The following is a 15,778-nucleotide window of genomic DNA, read 5'->3' on the forward strand; positions in this document are numbered from 1 at the left end:
CCTCGCATGTCAATGTAAAGGCCTCTTTCTGCCGGACTCCACAGATTGTGCCAGTCAGCCATGCAATGAGATTACCCAATGGCAGCGCTTGTCAATCAGACAACAGGAACTGCAGTGATACAAAATTCTCCCGGGCTCTCAGTGATCAAAAGGCATGAAATGTTTATTCAACATTCACATCCGATATGCAGTAGAGACAGACAAAGATATATATGTTTGGTCATTTAAGGACAGTAGGCTGGAAAGGCAACTCTGACAATAGTGTGGTATGTTTACTGTGTTGTGTTTGAGAGAAAAAGTTCTGTTTTGCCTCTGTGGGGTTTGCAGAAGTTTGTTGCCGTTCAACCTTTCAACTGTAGCTGTAGCTCAGTGGGGTTAGATTCACGCCGCGAGCCTGCAAAGCCCATCACAAACTCAACTCCTGAAGATATTTGGATCCAACAAATCCCTGCTGGTTTCCAGCAACAGTATAGCCAATGTTTGGAACGCTGTCCACGGTTTCAGTTGTAGCAGCAGACTTGATGAGTGGCATACTGATACATACACAACTTCCTGTAAGAGACAAGTCCAGCCACATTTATTTATAATCAGCTCAGGGAACCCTTTCAAAAATAAACCTGTTCCCTAAACCTTTGGAGAACAGTTTCATCACAAATGCATCTGCAGACAGATATAGTGTCTGTGTGTGCACGTGTGTGGGCTCACACACGTGTGGGCTCGACTCCTCTACATGCTAACTGATCAATGAAGACCTTCTGGTCAGAGAAAGTGAGAAGAGTGACTTGTGTCTGCAGCTGGGCTTTAGTTCTGAACACACAGGCGTGCTGCAGAAAGCTGGGATGGATGAGTCGCTGAGCTGGCTTCACTGTTTCACATTCACACCAGCCTCCCTCATAAATCCCTCATACGAGCGCTGAACCCAAACTCCTTCATCCCCACCAGGCTTCGGCCAAACCTGTGGGTCTTTGTTTTAGTGCCTCTCCGGGAAGTGCCCTGCCTGTGTAGCCTGACCAATGGCAATAGAATACAATTTACTGTGGTTGGTGGCTGCACAGATGAAGGATCCTGGTGTATGCCTATAGTTTTTGTGCTGAGGCGATAAAATGTTCCAGGACCTGAGTGGGACAAAGCGAGGTCACAGTCTGTTGTTTTATAGCGCACACAACTCAAAGGCCTGGGCTTGTAACCCAAGACAAAGCCACCTGAGAGGCCACATTTTAGTGAGGAAGAGCACCCAGGAGGAGGCGTTCCCTCAGAGTGTGTGTGTATCGTTCCTGTTTGGTGGGACTTGTCCTGCATGGTGCTCTCTTCTTTCCCCACAAATACACCTGCAGTCTGTTTAAAGCCCTGAGTGTGAGCGAGGTTCATCACAGCAAAGACACACACACACACACACACACACACACACACACACACACACACACACACACACACACACACACACACACACACACTGTAGATGGCAGCTGTGTTGTTGGTTTGCGTGTAGCTGGACTCCAGTAGAGCCTCACATTTGTCCGAATGACCTGTTGACTGTTTGATGTTATTATATATTTGCTCGACTTCACTTGCAGTAAATTGTCAGATCCTTTCAGACGAGGCTGCAGCCCTCTGCTCGCTGCTGGGATCCTGAGGGACGTCTCAGATTTTACTAGCTTGCCAAGGCTTGCATGTGTGTGTGTGTATGTGTATGTGTGTGTGTGTGTATTTATTGCCATGTGTTGTAATTAATGCTTTGAAGAGCCCAGACCAGATGGACAGGCAGTCTGATTTCAGTGGGTTTCTCAAGACATTTACACACACAACCCATATCTAAAATGTGCTCATCATCATTCATTTCCTGTCCATGCACTCTAACTAACGCACTTCCTAAATACTGTATGTGTATCTGTACTGTGTGTGTGTGTTGAGCCTTCATAGAGTTGCAGAGTTTGAGGTCCACAATAACAGAAGTGCAGCAGTAAGACAAGCCTGTATACGTCCTGAACTGCTCCCAAAACTTTCTATTTGTTTACTTTTGTACCAGGATGAGGTCATCATGTCACACACACACTCAAAGTTTGAAACTAGCATATGTGTTTTGCAGTCCAAGTGTTGACAACTCAGGTCAGATGCAGCTAGAAAATCAGAACAGAGTGGAGTTTTGCATACGGAGACAGTACAGTCAAATATCCTGTTTTCACCCAGTGTGCACAACAGTGTTTCAGCAAACACGTGCAGTAGTTCAATCTGTTATTGTTGTTCATGTTGATGTTGTTGCAGGCAAATGTTAGACCCCTACACGAAACTAAGATGCTTGTAAATTTGTGCTTTTCTTGAGATTTTACACACAAAATGTCAAAATCCTTATTAAGCACACAAAGAAAACCTCTGCAAGTGAGACGGAACCGACCTGCTGCTAAAGTGGAACCGAGAAGAGAGAAAGAAGAAAAAGCAGAAGGTTACAGGAGGACACGGAACAATCCTGACTTTTTGGAACGTAATTTACTTTCGATGAGCTTAACTTGACGAGGCAGCATCAGACACTTCCTGTTAGACATTTCCTGGAATCCAGTCATGGGAAATTAGAAAAGAATTGAATCCTACGATAGAAGACGGTCCAGCGTTTGAGGAACCTGTCTGTTTGAATAGCTTTGTAGTGCTTTTGATCCTTTGTGTGATGACACTGAATCACTACAACAACAACAAACACCTTTCTGTTACTATGGATCACAAACTCTCATCAATGTGAGCATAAGAAGCAGTAACTACTCTCTTTACATTATGTGTCACATAATAATAGCAGCCGTCTCTTCCGCTTTCCACCCCGCGTCTCACTTGATGTTGTCATGACGATGCCATCTCTTACACACTCTGCATTTGCTCTGACAGCTCGCACATCCCGTCTGCGTGGGAGCCCGGCAGCGGAGGGAGTGGAGGTATTCATGAAGGAGACTCATTTTTCTGCCACTTATATGCAATAAGCCTTCTCAGGGCTGACGGGGGAAAAGGAGGTTTCTTCCTTTCTTTCTTTCTTCCTTTTTTTTTTTGTTGGAATGGCTTGACTTGATCCATTTGAATAAGTGCTGGACATGAAGGAGCCACACTTCCTCTGCTGCTCTTAGTGGAAATTACCCAGCAGCCTCTGTGCTCTCACGCTGAAGCTGCCGGTGTAATTATAGGCTGCTGCTGCTGCTACTGAAGCTATACCTTACCCTCCCTGCAGACCAGACTGGTGTCAGGAACATACTATAGAAGTTACACACACACACACACACACACACACAAAGGCAAAGATGACAAATGTTGTGGAGCCATGAACACACCATGGCTCCACACACACACAAGCAGTGGTTAGGAGAAACCGCTGTATATACGTTGTGAGTGTGAACATAAGCATAGCTGAGACTGATGATGGATAAGCGTGTTCAGACAGCAGCAACACATGTGAAACATGCACATGGAAGGCATTATATCCCCCCGCTACTGTTCCACAGAGCAGCCAGCGATTATTATCCTGAGTGGGTCGAGCACAAAGCCTCAGCCGCTCTCTCTCTCTCTCTCTCTCTCTCTCTCTCTCTCTCTCTCTCTCTCTCTCTCTCTGCTTCCTCAAGGCAGCGTTCACAGTTCCTGCATGCTGGTGGCATACAGATGTGCAGTGGAGCTGCTCAGTTCCAGGTCGGACGCAGGTGAGCTGTGAGAGGATAAACAACCAAACAATGCAACTTTTTGAAAGGTTTACTCAGGAAGCTGACAGAGGCCTAACTCAGTTTGATTTGTAGAAAATGTCTGGCATTTCTTTCCTACAGCTTAGCTCACACAGTAGGATATGAATTTATATGAAAACAGAGAACCAGTTGGATGTAAAGAGTTCATTTTATGTTGCTCCATTAGTGTGACATGCTTCAGAGTCACAGTGCTTCATTAGGGAGCAGATCTTATACAGGATATAATGAAAGAGTCTTAGTCTGAGTCTATTTCTGCCCCTAGAGTGGATATAGAATGCAGAAGATCAACCAAGTCATTATGTTTGCAAAGTAAATTACATTTTTTGTTGATGTTAGTTTCATTTTGAAAACCAAATTAGGGTTGGAATTGTGTGAATGTGATCATGAGTGTTGCTACATTGTGATATGAAACTAAAGCTCTGCTGGAATGAGGAAGGAACCACAGGAAATGAAGTGAAGGCTGAGCTGTGAGACTCTGCAGCTAATAAATGGGCTGAATAATTAATTTCTCTCCTGTGCTGAAGCAATGAATTGTTTTTATGGGCCGAGAGGACTTGTAACAAGAAATACTTACAGCATTTCTCTATTGCTACTATGCATCAGTAAGTCAATCCTGCTTCCTGGCACTCATGCTGCTTTTCAGTCGAGCTGTTTAATCTATGACTGATTTTATGGCTGGGATGCAAAGTGAAAGTAATTATTTACCTGGTGGGAAGGGAAATCAGCACAACCATGGGAACAGAGGGGCACAGCTGCTCTGGATGCTCTGGATGCTGCTGCATGTGGTTTTTCTAATCCTACATAGGATCAAATGATAATTTAGTCCGGACGTGTCAGACGTGTGTTTTCATGATCAGAATTACAAATTCCCGCAGATCAGATTCATATTGGCATGAATCAATGTTTGTGTTTACAGACTGGTGGTGTGTTTGGTGATTGTAAGTCACACATGCATTTCCTCAGTCCATGGGGACTTGAGTCCTGTATTGACCAAGAAAGTGGACTGGCAGCTGGAGAGTGCCAGTGCCAGTTTGACTTCAGGGCACTGCTGGGTTGCCCTTGAGCAAGGCACCGTGCCCCCAAAACTGCTCCAGGGGCGCAGTTTTGTGGCTGCCCTGCGCTGACCAGCTGTAATGTGTGTGTGTGTGTGTGTGTGTGTGTGTGTGTGTGTGTGTGTGTGTGTGTGTGTGTGTGTCTGTGTGTGTGTCTGTGTGTGTGTGTGTGTAAGAGGGGCACGCAAGACACATTTCAGATTGACGTGTTTATTGGGTGCATGTGATTTGACCCAATAATGCTTCTTCTTCTGCTTCTTCTCATGATTAAGAAATGACTCATGTATATTAAGAGTCCCTGCATATACATGACTCTGGTTGTGACTCTGGTTGTGACTCTGGTTGTGACTGTGGTTGTGACTCTGGTTGTGAGGGAGCAGCACTAACCTCTCTGGCGCCATGATAATTGTCCAGTATGTGGTGAATAAGCCCGATTTAAAATTCAAATTGCTGAATTACGTTTGAGGAAATTGACAAAAGAAGAGAGAGAAATGTCTTCTCCCTGCTAACAAACCAAAGATGTGCGTGTAAACATACTGTAGCATAAACTGTGCTGCACATTATCCAGATTATACAGGGACTCTTCATCTCACCAGAAGCCTGCAGGTTTCAGCTTTTTAATCAGTCTGTGCATGTACTCATAATTTGAATCCATTAGAATGTAGCCCTGCCGTCATTAGACTCAAACCTCTGGGGTAAATTTAGATGCAATTCATGTTTTTCGAGACATTTGCAAGACTCCATAAGTCAGCGCAGCAGGGCTCCCAATGTATTTTCTCTTTGTCTCACATGACAGGCTGTGAAAATAAATAGAGCAAACTGCAGACCTCAGGAGATCACCGAGCCCTCTGGAGCCCCCAGATCTGCTCTATCATTAATAAACACTTCATATCTTCATTCCTTTTCGTCTGTCGTCTGCAACCTCGCTCCTTCCATCTCTGCATTCCTGCACAGGAGAGGACGAAGCATTGACAGGGTTTGGTTCCCTTTTCTTTTGAGCAGATGCTGAGAGAGTTAATTGCCTCTATAATGAAAGGACAGCGTGTTGTTAGTGTATTGATTGTTGGGGAGACGACTACCTATAACAGGTCGTCTAGCTTTGTTCTAAACTGCTGATAAAATAGAAGGATTTAACTTTAATTCTAGTTAAATTTCAAAAACAACAAGAGGTTTTTTTGCACTTTGTGAACCACTCAATCGTTTCATCTAACACTATAGTATACATTATTCCAGAAGTAACCCCTCACCTTCAGCAGAAAGCTATTTTGCCCGGCCTTTACCATCTGTGATGTTGCTCTCAGGTTTACTGTTCTCCAGCAGACAGCTTGGCAGTTGATGGAAACATTGCTGCTGTTGTGGAGATTAAAACGATGACCTTTCAGCTGCAGAACGCTCTCCATACAGCCGGCCTGTACATGTGCCACATTATATACATGTGCATTTTAATGGCTTCATACTGAGAGACAAACCCACTGCACAAGTGTGTGAGACGGCTTTGTGTGTGTGTGTGTGTGTGTGTGTGTGTGTGTGTGTGTGTGTGTGCCATTAGGAACGAGCATCACCACCTCGACCAACCAATGCAGTCCAGACAATCACTCAGTTAGTGTTTATAGATGATGTGATGTATGTGACACTGTAGAGGACTGCAGAATATGAAATATGTCTGAATTTTGTTACAAATGATCTTTAGCTCTCTTTTGGTAACAGCATAATATTGTCCATCAGTGGATGTCTTCTGGATCACTTCCCCCTTTCCTCTCTAATCTGGCTCATATCAGAACTCAGAGCCTGAATAGTAAACAGTTTAAAATTGGATCTCCTTCAATCTGTCTAGGAACACATTCATGAGTGGATAGCAGTTACACTTAATAACTTTGTCCACATCACTGATGACTGTCAAATCTTTCAATCACACAATCTTCAGTTCTCATTGGCATCCAGACGACTGGAGCAAGATTATCAATCAAAATAAGTTCATGCATGCCCAGAGACTGACTCAGGCCTTCAGACAGTCTGAGCCTGGTCAGACTGAAAGAGGTGATTCTATTTTTCGGCATGCAAATTGACAAGTAAACTTATAAATGGCTATATTAGTTTGACACCAATTTCCAGCCCTTCCTTATAACATACATTCTGTGACGATGTCTGGCATAAACATGAACCTCAGCTCCCTTGAATGATCGCCTGATGTAATGTGAGTCTGGAGCCAAAGCTGGAGTAGCAGCAGCTTAACTCATCAGACATGAGAGAACTCGGGAGGAAGAAGAAGTGATTCATCTGTCTATAAAGATCATACATATACAGTATATGTCAAATATTAAGATGGTAAAGAACAAAATGCAGACACTTTCAATCGAGTTTTGGATAGAATACAAGCGTGACATGTGCACATCAGTCAAGTTGAATGGACATGCTTGAGTCGCCTGTATGTATCAGATTACAGATAGACTCTTTATGAAGACAGCAACATGTTCAAGGAGATACTTCTGACCAAAGATGAAAAGTGTTCTCATAGTTCCTCGCCTTAAAACACAAAGTCACTGTGGACCTTCAAAGATGCTTCTGAAAAGCCTAATTTGTGTCCACTGCAGAATAAAGGGAGTAAACATCAAGAAGTGCAGTGAGAATGAAGCCATGAATCACAGAAGAAGGTCAGAAGCAAACAAAAGTCCCCACACAGACAGAATATTGAAGTTTCTTACAGAACAATGAGCTTCATGTTGTGTTGCAGCTGTGAGAAGGAAGGAACAGCACCAGACGACTCTTATACATTATATATATTGTGAATAAGAAACATGGGCTAATTACCGCCCATTAGTGGAAGTGTTGCTCTGGCAATTTTACAGAAGAGCACAAAGATGACGAGCAGAACAGCAGCAAGGCTCAGCGGCTAATTGCTTCGTCTGAAAGCTGAACAGGAGAAATCATTTCTGTGGCGAGCGCCGCATCACTGAGGTGTCTCCACATTGTGTGTTCTCTCCTTAAAAAGGCCAGGCGCTCCACTCTATTGTGGATTGGCCCTTCTGCTCTCTGCTTGACCCTTCTGCTCTCACCTTTCACCTCTGTCCATCACAGCTGCTCCCGTGTTATGATTGATGGTTGTTTTGTCAGAGATATGGGCTCGGTTCTCCGGGCTCACAGGTGATTTATGGAGTGCAAATAACAGAGAGCTTTACTGGATGCTGCTGCTGCTTTTTACTCATGGACAAAAACAATAAGAGGAAAGAAAGAAGTGAAGAGATGAAGAAAGGCGGCAGGAGGAATGCGATGATGGGAGTGAGAGGAGAATGAAAATTGCTGCGGTGATATAAACAGTAGAGATAAGCTATAAAAGTTAACATCCCTGTGACTCCATTTCCATTAAAACACCTCTTTCATTGTATTTCCCAGAGAATGGGGCCTCATTAAAATTCATTGCCACCACGGCAGCTTTAAAACATATCCTTACACAGACAACAACACTTTTACAAATATAAGCTTTTTTTGTTTTTCAAAGCCCTCAGAAGTCTAGCAAATGCAGATCTAGTGAACGAGCGGCCGGGGGCTTTGTGACACGGCTGAAACAAGAGGTCCAATTCACACTCAGGGACCACCAACAGCCTATCAGAGCACAGTGCTGAGGTGGGCATCAATCACTTGGAGCCAGGGCTTCTAAAGCAAAAAGGAAAAGGCTTTGACAAAGGCCCATTATTCAGCAGCTCATCTCCCGTCGCCTCACCCGTCACCTGTCAGCCTGATGGCCGGCCTCATGTTCAGAGGTCGCCGTCGGTCATCACTCACACCCTCCGCAGAGGAAATCACATCATTACACACACATCCAAGCCTGTGTTTATCCATCTGTCTAACAGGGCAACAGGGGAAGTCATTCAGCAGGATGCGACAAAAAGGGAGAGAAGCAGTTAACACAAGGATCTTCACCAACAAGACAACAACACTGGGGAGGATAAACTCATTTGTAGCATTTTTGGCTTCCGTTTGCTACAAAGCTGCAGTGTGCATTTGATAGACAGGACAACTTACGAACCTATAACAATGTAACCTGCAACAAACAATGCTTACAGAGAGAGAGTGGGAAGGTCTTCATTAGAAATGCATCTCACATCAAAATCGGGATTGTTTGCCCCCTAATAGATGACCACTGTTCAAGTGTGTGTCCTTTGGAAAGAGAGACAGAGTTGTGAGGCGTTAGACTCAAGAAGCAAGCAGCCACCCAAGACTAAAACACAAGAGTCCATGGGAGGGGGGGCAGGACGGGGGCGGGGGGGCAGAGGGAGGAAAGCAAAGCAAAGCAAAGCCAGGTGGAAATGAAATGGCATTTGTTGGTGAGGTGACATTTAGAGAAATCTCAGGTCCATCTCCTTTAAAGGGAAACGCCTTATCTTGATCTCACAGGGGGAGGAAACAGTTTAATGTGTATCCTTGTAGCAGCACGGGGATAATGGCTAGTATCTATGTGGCAAGTATTTTTGGACAAGTTTGATGATTTAATCGGTGTAGAAGTTTTTAAATGAACGCTTATGGAATGAGATATTCTCTGATTCGGGCAGAATTCCTATGTGGAAGTAAATCAGATCCGCCAATTTCCTTGCTTTCCTGGCTGATATGTACTACTTTGTCTGCACTGGATGTGGTGATTGATTGATTGATTTATTGGTTGTGCTGTAGCTGCTCTCGACCTTCTGATGGTTTTGGTTTGGACACTTCTGAATGTTCTTTAAACACAGTTGCTTGTATAATAGGTTTGGGCCATCATCATCTAAAAGGTGCAAACAAAGGCATCAGACATGGACTCATTAAGAATAAAAATGTAAAGTGGCCGGCAAAGAAACACAGATAAGGAAACAAATTTGAATTGAGCTTCAAGACCAAACATGTAGCCACAAATCACTGAAACAGATGAGAAGCAGAGAACATGAGCTCATCCCAATGTTCAGCATGTACAGGATCCATCTATTGTCTGTAACTGCTTGAAGAAACTTCCTCTTTTGCAAACCTGTTAATAATGTTAGTTAATACTGTTAAATCTGTCCTCTGGTGATCACAGGCAGAGGTCACAGTTCACCAGCTTGATGATTAACAGCTCTGTCACTAATCACAGCTAACTATGGCCCGAGCTCAACAGGAGCAGTGAGCGGATGTTTGTTTCCCTTTCAGGGCCACATAGGCTTTGGCTCTGGTCTCCTTTTAGTCGCCCTGTAGACACTATCAGCACTGTTGTTGTTACATGTGCTATGTGGGAAGAAGGATCTCAGCTGTTCATCCTGGAGGAATCATCTCCCTCCCCATTCCGGTCCTAGGTGAGCCTCAATACTTACCCAGACCTCCTTTTCCTTTTGGCTGCCATTACCCAAACTAAGCTCATTTGTCGCCCAGAATAGACCCATGATCTGCCTTTTGTTCGTGCCCCAACCTCCCATTCATGTCCCCCAGGAGAGCAGACAAAAGAGGAAAAGACACAGGCCTGAACCCTTTGCCCAGACAGACTGTGGTAAAGCGACCATAAAGGGATGCTGGGCTTGAATGGAGCTTTGCTGTGACGGGGGAACTGTGTCTGTGAAGATGTCCTCCTCTATCCCCCCCAATCTATAATATCTGCCAAAGTCTGAGGAAGAAAGCTTTGATTGTTGTGTGATACTTCTCTCCTCGTTAAGTTTCTTAGACTTCACTCTTGACATCACGGAGCTCATCTGTATGCAGACGCTGCAATGTGCAATATGTCGGAATTTCTTAAAGTATCAAGTTTGTGTTATATGGATTCCTGTAGCGTCCGTTGAGGTTGGAGGCACAGATACAAACAGATTTAAACCCTATCGCTGTAACGCAGTGTTTATAGACTGGGAGGAATATTCCGTACCCCACAAAATGCTAATCCACAAAGCAGTAAAGCCTGACGTATAGCAGCATATCTCTCTATACCTGTGCGACACTAAACATAAGCTGGGTCCACACTGAGAGACAGCTGTTCTATAGGGGCTCCTCTGCAGAAAAGCTTAAAATAGAAGAGATAAGGAGAAAGTCTGGGTGGGGAGGGAATCCATGCTGTTACATATTATTACCACAATTATGTTGTAGGCTGATTCGTGCTGCATGTAGGAATGAGCCGTGCAGAACTGGAATCAGGAGTTGAGAATGAGACAGAGAGAGATGATTGTGATATTAGTGCATGAAGAAACAACAACAGCTGAAGTAAATAACCTGCTTATTTACTAGTAAAGGTCTACTGTGGAGAATGTTCATGATGCCGAGTGCTGGGCTGAGAAATCATGCAGCAGAGGTGTAAGGAATGGATTGAAGTGTCCTTAGGCATGACCGTGACTGAAGATCTGCAAACAGAAAATACAATATGTCATCTTCAGTTTGGAATGCAGAGGTTTGCAGTTTTCTGTTTTCCTCATTCTCATCCCAAACAGACACTGAAGTGGCAGCCGTGTCAGGAGAGAGGACGGTGACGGACAGGATGCCACTGACAGATCCTTAAGTTAAGACAGTAGAAGAAGCGTTTGTTGGAATGGAAGTTGGTGTTTACAACAAAGCTGACAGAAAACAAATTCTGCATAAGAAGTAAGACCTGCAGTGACTGAGACCACCTTACAGGATGTATCAGCATTTAGATTGAACACTTACACGTTGCCTCCATGCAGGAGCAATATGCTGGATAGACCCACATTCAATCTGATGACATTCTTTATTCTGGGTCAGAGTTTGTTCTGTTATATTCTAAAAGGTAACAGACTGGTTTGGATCTCTTGGCTCATGGAACACACACATTTGACAAATATTTATCAGTTAACAGTCAGATGAAAAACCCAGAGTAAACTTTCGTAATGGTGTTGGTTCTGTTGGACTTCAGCTCGTCTGCCTGTTCAGTACTTTTAGTCTTCAGAACTTGAATAGCTAAATGTGTTTTCATATTTCTGTGAGTTCACGCCCTCCTAATTGTACATGTATGATTTTCTCACGTGAGGTATTTCTGTCTGTGACTCGTCTGCTTGTCTCTCACAAACCCCTGCTCTGCTACACACCAGTTTATTGTATTGAGATAAAACAACAAAGTTCTCCTCCTGGTCTTATGGAGCCCAGACACTAAAAACCCTGAAAACACTGTTTATTTCCTCCACTAGCAGGATGTTGTCATGTTTACTTTCTAACCTTTTTCTCCTCTAAATGGATCTCTGGGGTATTTCAGAAAGTACGACTAGTTCAAGCGAATCACAAAAAAAGATTCCTCCACTATTTTCCCAATGCAGACACTTTTGTTTTGGGCCTCTGTCAAGGCTTCCTGTTTGTCTGTTTGTCCGTCTGTGATTCCCATGAAACATTGTAGACAGGTTGGACTTGTGTGCTGGAGTGGTTAGAGAGCTGCCGATCACAATCCAGCTACAAGATGTTTCTACCACCAACAATTGTAACATCGGACATGTTTGTTTGTACACTGAGCTCTTTGTTATTATACTGTAGGTGCGTCTCAGAAAAGATGATGATCAATTCTAGATTGGAGCCACACAAGCAGAAAGCAGGTATCCCTGTTTTGGTCTTAAGCCAAAGCTGCAGGACTTCCACGTTCATCATTAACTTCATTTCAATATTGCCGCCTTGTTTGACGCTTTGGTCTCTGGCAACACATTTCTAATTCAGCCGCCGCTGTCATCACACCCATTTCCTGCAGCCTTTTGTGGACAGAAAGTCGGTCTTGACATTTTCTGGTGACCTGATTGTTACAGAGGGGCGACAGTGTTCCTGTGTGTGTGTGTGTGTGTGTGTGTGATGGTTAAACTGCTCAATATACGGCGTTATACAAAGCCAAGCATGCATAATTGAGCAAGAGTGGAATAATTGAGGGTTTGGGTTGTTCTACCACAACACGTGGCTTCTAAATGAGTGTGTGGTCGGAGAGGTTCTGGTTGTTCTACGTGTCATCAGTGTGGCTTTAAGTTGTTCTCCTGAACCAAGCGACTAATGAGAGTAACAGTATCCTATGGGCTCTGTCAGCTTGACGGCCTGGAGGCAGTTAGTGCAGGTGGCTGTCAGATGGAACAGGGTACCAACTGTAGCAACACAAAAGATGGACGGAGCAGGCTTATAGGGTCAGAGGTCAGGGGCAGCTGTGTAGATACAAGGTCTTGACACTGAGTGGAGGACGTTTACAGGCCTTTTACGCAGATAGATGCAGCAGTCGGAGCTGTGTGTGGTCTGAGACGACAGCTCATCTGCCGTCACCATGGTTTCCTCATCTGAAATAGCACGTATTACAGGAAGGAAGAGCTCGGAGGAAAGGCAGGTTTTTTTACAGGCGTGTGTTTTCACAGGCGTGACATTTGTGTTGGGTATTTGGCTATTTGCCTTTCATTCTCTGGAACTCTGACTCCCATCTCTCTCTCCCCCTGCCTGCTTCCTGTCCACTCAGAGCTTCTGAATGTCACCTTCACATCACAATTCTGTTTCTGTAAACTCTAAACCACAATCCCCTTTTTAAATTAACCAATTTCTTTCACAAATATAATCAAAATAGCTCAGCAAACAACCCCAGAGAAGCAGAACAGAGAGGCTCAGGTCTCCGTGCCTCCGTTTTATAAAAAGCCACTGTGGGGCCCTTTTTTTTTCACTGCGTTATGAATTATGGATTACTGCTAATAGGCTGTTTCTTCCTTGTTTAACTTATTGTGGCCACTGGCTTCTTTCTAATGGCTGATATTTTAGCTGGATATCGTTCCTCAGTGCTCATCAGCAGCCTTATTCCTCCCATCACTGTGTTATTGTCTCATTATTGCATTAAAGCAGCATGGGCTTCCGTATGTTGGAGTGGAGGAGGCAGAACGGGTCTCTGTCCAACTGACCCTCCCTGAGGACTTAACCCACACCGTCCCGGCTCGCTGCTACATAATGGATGAAGGACAGCCATTGGGGAGGGAGGAGAGGAATGGGAGCAGGGCCCTTATTACTTTGTGATTCATTTTTAATGAGGTAAACAGGTCTTTCCAGGTCACCTGCAAGCACGCTCACACCCATGGCGAGGCGGGGTGTCTTCCCTACCGGCTGCCTTATTGCTGCCCGCTTTGACATCCTCCATGGCTGCAGGGGCTCCATAGTATAATTAGGTCTCACTGTCATTGACAGAACGTGTCTCACTTCCCACACTCTTTTCTTTGCCTTCAAGTTAGATGCCTCCAATTATGCAGTTGCAAGTAGACCTTATTATAAGAGCTGCAGGCGACCTTTGCCTCACTTTCTTATCTCGCTGCCACTCTATTAAATGTTCCAACAGCGAGTTATCCACAATCACAATTAAGTTACAGTGCATGGGTTCATAATTGATTTGATCACACATCATATCATAGTTTATTAGATTGATTTTAAATAGGTTGCGGAGTGCAAACATGACCTTGCGGTGTCTTTTGGTATTTCCAGCCAAATGAATGAATTTATTATCAAGGGTGTAATATTTGCAGGTAGTTGTCGCCTCAGTCTGCCTGGCGTGTTATTTTTTGCATGCTGTCTTGCGTGTGTGTGTGTGTGTGTGAAATGACAGCCGATAAAGCCCGAACGTTGTTGTGCACTAATGGAAATAAAATGGTTTCCTTCAAGCAAATGTCTGGCTTCACAGCAGCAGAAATGAGATGACAGGCAAGGATGTGCGCGCCGGTGTCATCTGGGAAATCAATCCTGCTCAGTTCAGTTGCTCTGAAAGTCGGTGAACAGGTACGCCTTCACAAACAGGGAGGTGGAGAACTCCCACAGCAATTCTCTGTGAAGCCTGGCACGGCTGCGGAGGAAAGAGACAGAGAGAGAGAGAGAGAGTGCGACAGGAAGGTGAGAACAGGAACAGATGGAGAGACGCGGGGAATGTACATTTACAACCAGGCTCATTTAAAACAGGTGCTATACATAGCTGCGCCTTCAACCCATCATCTCATCTAAATGATATCATTACAACTAGAAGTCATTAAAAAAGATCCTTTTCCTCTGGACTGTATATATTTCCTCCGTCTCCCCGGGGAGCGAGGATGAAAATGAATTTAAGGCCCCTCAAGTCATTGAATTTGCTTCTTATCACTGGATGGCTGTGCTACATATGTGCCATTGTTCTGTATATGGGATTAGAACGGATCTTTTCTGCCTGACTGCCTACTGGCTCTCAGCAACAAGATGAGGATCATTTCCTCCTGCTGAGAAAAGCCCCTCGCACGCACACACACACACACACACACATGCAAACACACACACACACACACGCACACACATCTTGCTCCATATGGATTCTGAATTGCATACCACCGAACTTTATCAGCGTGTGTGGTTGATTGGTGAGGAAACAAAGAATGTAAGGGTTTGTCTGATTTGCTAAAGAAAAACAATCCTCATCCTCACCAGAGAAGCCCAGAGATTGAGAGTAGCACATCATCCTCCTCATCCTCCTAATCTCTGGTAGAAGATCTTCCAATGCACATCCCTTCACCCTTTGTCTTGAGTCTGTCCCTCCTCACAGAGCCTCTATGGGCACCGGGCGCTCCTGGGCTTTGTTCCCGTGTTTATTTAAGGCGGTTCTTGCTTGTTTACATCAAACTCTTGTGTGCAGAACGAGCGTAATTGCAATCAGGGTGCCATTGGTACCTGGAGCAGAGTAATCAAGAGATGGTTACTGACATGGCTGTTTGATTCAGTGAGTCAGGTTTCCCTTGCCAGAGCACTTAGAGGAAGAATGAGTTCAGTCAGCGACCGAGAGGCCGACACGCAAACACTCCATCTCTCCAATCATCACAATCACATCTGAACCTGTCAGACGGGAGGCAGCTCGTGATCAATGTCAGGAAAGTAAGCACAACAGTGTGACATTGCCAAAAATGTCAAGTTGATCCATAAACACACACTGTATGTATATGTATGTGTGTGTGTGTGTGTGTTTATATGTGTATACACTGAGCTCAGGCAGTCCACGTTCACACCCTGCTCTCAACTTCTTAAATGCTATGTTAATGCCAGGCCTGCATTTACTTACATCTTGCTTTCCATTGGCTTGCCGGG

General features: G+C 44.5%; 1 protein-coding gene across 1 annotated transcript in view; it reads left to right on the forward strand.

Annotated features, from left to right (window-relative positions):
- The first annotated feature begins 3,598 nt into the window (after nt 1–3,598).
- The window catches only part of tncb (tenascin Cb), a 48,380-nt gene continuing 36,200 nt past the window's right edge, over nt 3,599–15,778 (forward strand). Inside the window, exon 1 of the mRNA XM_076167430.1 lies at nt 3,599–3,668. The gene's annotated coding sequence lies outside the window, so the exon portion shown is untranslated. The remainder of the gene's footprint in view (nt 3,669–15,778) is intronic.

The sequence above is a fragment of the Genypterus blacodes genome, unplaced genomic scaffold (assembly GCF_046128005.1).
Source record: "Genypterus blacodes isolate CSIRO-AG114 ecotype Tasmania unplaced genomic scaffold, CSIRO-AGI_Gbla_v1 ptg000158l_1, whole genome shotgun sequence".
Classification (NCBI taxonomy): Eukaryota; Metazoa; Chordata; class Actinopteri; order Ophidiiformes; family Ophidiidae; genus Genypterus; species Genypterus blacodes.